At 42.5% G+C, this 2,914-nt stretch overlaps 1 pseudogene; it reads right to left on the minus strand.

The window, feature by feature from the left end:
- Positions 1 to 465: 465 nt before the first annotated feature.
- The window catches only part of LOC123033469, an 18,511-nt pseudogene continuing 16,062 nt past the window's right edge, over positions 466 to 2,914 (minus strand).

Consider the following 2,914-nt stretch of genomic DNA (forward strand, 5'->3'; position numbering starts at 1 on the left):
GCAAGAATTGTGCCATGAATGTAGCTTTTCATTCCCTTTACTCAAATACCAGATTTTCCCAGATCAATCCCATGTCCACCCCATGCAAAATTCATAGAGGCTCCAGCTGATGATCTAAAGCATCTGCAAACTTTCACAATGCTGGAATGCTGACTGCACAATAAAAACCTTGCTTAGAAATGCCCCAATTGTGTATCTATTAAGTTGTTTCTACTATTTTCATCTGAACCTCTTGCAAAGTTTTTGTGACTTTTCCCACTTGGTTTCAGTTTCAGATCTTCAACTATTTTTTCTGACATCTCTTAACCAAAATTATGATCTCAAAATGATGGAGATTTTGACTGAAATTCACCATCAAGCCCACACAAACATACCCACACACATCTATTCCTTAGGCAGATGAACTAAGGACCCTTCTTCTTAAGATCTCTAACATCAGCATTTGCAGGAAAATAATCCATCCCTTCAGTTTTTCCATCTTATTAGATGTTCCTTGTTATTCATCTGAGGCCTGAGTACAATAATGCAGCATTTAGGGCCAAAGATGCAACCCAGCAGCCCAGCACTGGATGACGAGATGGCAAAGATTTCCACGGCCACCACATATTTCCCTTTGGTGCTCAGGTAGGCTGGAACAAAGGACAACCACACACTGCAGAAGACCAGCATGCTGAAAGTGATGAACTTGGCCTCATTGAAAGCATCAGGCAACTTCCTGGTGAGAAAAGCCACAGTTAAGCTGACTGCAGCCAAGAATCCTAAGTAGCCCAAGACACAATAAAACATGGGAGCAGAGCCCTCATTGCATTCCAGAATGATTTTGTCATCCAGTGAATGCATGTCCACATCTGGAAATGGAGGGTTCGTGCCTAGCCAAAGTGAACAAATGGCTGCTTGAATTAAGGAGCCAGAAAGGGCAATGGAATTGGCTAGTCCTTTCCCCATTCTATTCCTCACCCTGGACCCTGGCTTGGTGGCCACAAATGCCAGAAGCACAGTGATGGTTTTGACAAAGATGATGGAAAGGGCCACAGAGAAGACAATGCCGAAAACCATTTGTCTCAGGAGGCAGGTCACCTTTTCAGGTTTCCCAATGAAGAGCAAGGAGGAGAGGAAGCAAAGAAGGAGGGAGGTGAGAAGGATATAGGTAATGTTTTGGTTGTTGGCTTTGACTATAGAGGTATCCTTGTGCTTGAGAAAAGTGCCAAACACCAAAGTTGTGAGGAAAGAGAATGAAATAGCCAAGCTAGTCAAGGTGATGCCTAGATATTCTTGATAAGAGAGGTAGCTTGGAACCTTGGGAACACATTGTGTTCGTTGTTGGGGTATTGAACATCTAGACATCTGATGCAAGCATCCATATCTGAAAAGAAGACAGAACGAAAAATCATGCAATGATTCAGGTGAAATGAATCAATTAAGCTATGAATCATGTAGGTATCCTTTCTTTGCCTGAAACCTCATGTAGTATAAAAGCCCTCGGCACTTTTTGAAATGTCTAAAGTAGTGGGGATTGTAACTTTTCTGTTATCCCTTTATAAAAATATTTGCAAATGGAGATCACTGCAACACAGACTACACCTCCCCCCTGTCACCCAAACCTACAGAAAATGTTCACTGAACCTAAGAAACACTGCACAAGATTACAATGTATTTTGCCCAACATCGTGTACACAGAGTGCACAAAGAGGTCATTTATTCATACATTCATGTGATATTTATATCTTTCATTTACTCTGCAGGAACACAACGCACCTTATTCTGTACTTCTGGGGGAATGTTTGGAACCAGGTAGCCATGGAGACTGTTTTGTGTGTTCCTTTGATTCTTCTGAAAGATATTTCTTTTGAGTACCATTTTCATCAACATTGGTAGAGTACACCAATACTAATACATCATTATATAAACATGTTGTGTATGTGCACTAGGCCACATACCCTTCAGGTGAGAGATCATGCCTTTTGGACATGGTGCACAGTCATAGCAGCAAATTTTTTCTCGCTCCTTCTTTTTCCTGCTGTAGCCTGGATAGCAGTGGTCATTGCACATAGAAGTGGGCACCACCTGTAGAAAAGCATGGAGGTGACAAGGTTGAGTGATTAGCTGTGCAGAGATGACGTGCACACACTTTGTCAGCAAGGACAGAAGAGTAAATTGTATTGAGTTCAGCAATTAACCTACTTTTTCCAGCCAGGAATCAATGACCCCAGTCCCAAGAAAATCAGTCCCACTAAGTATCTGTGAGGCTCAAAACACTGGCAGCCAGGGATCCCATTATCTAGAAGAGCTGACTGTGCATGCCATCCCCATGGAATTAGGCTTTATGTTGTAAATCAGACATTGGTGGTTCTCAGTACTTCAGTAATCAAATCATCAGGTTAATCAGGAAGCAAACTGAAATGTGGAAGGGGTGTCTACCATCTTTGCATTTGTTCTTTGGGAAATCAGTTAATGGCTTTCAAAGAGAAATTTTGAATTGCCAGCAGTTTTGAATGTGGCTGATATCTAGTGATGTGTTGAGAGCAAGGCTGGTGCGCAAGGCCCCATTCAACTGGAGAATGAGTGTGATGGCTCCCTAATCCAACTGGCTGCCTTTGCTGTTCCTGGTGCCATGATATTAGCTTCTAGAAAGCACTCCTATCCTCTACAACTCTTTTCTGAAGGAGTTTTAAGGGTACTATACAATGGTTGCTTGGCATTGTCTGGGAGACATGTGGGGTGTTTGGTGTCCATGCACTGAAAAGAGAACTAGGCCAGATTCCCCTAAGAGAACTGAGAAGGGAAAAGGTGGGTTGCTAGGGAGATGAGGGAGATGGAGACTGTGCAATTGTACTGACTGCAGGCCTTCTTTCCTCCTCTCACTGGCCCAAAATTTTGACGGTAGAAAATAGCAGTTTTCAAAATAAAATACAAG

The sequence above is a fragment of the Varanus komodoensis genome, unplaced genomic scaffold, assembly GCF_004798865.1.
Source record: "Varanus komodoensis strain SLA01 unplaced genomic scaffold, ASM479886v1 scaffold62, whole genome shotgun sequence".
NCBI lineage: Eukaryota > Metazoa > Chordata > Lepidosauria > Squamata > Varanidae > Varanus > Varanus komodoensis.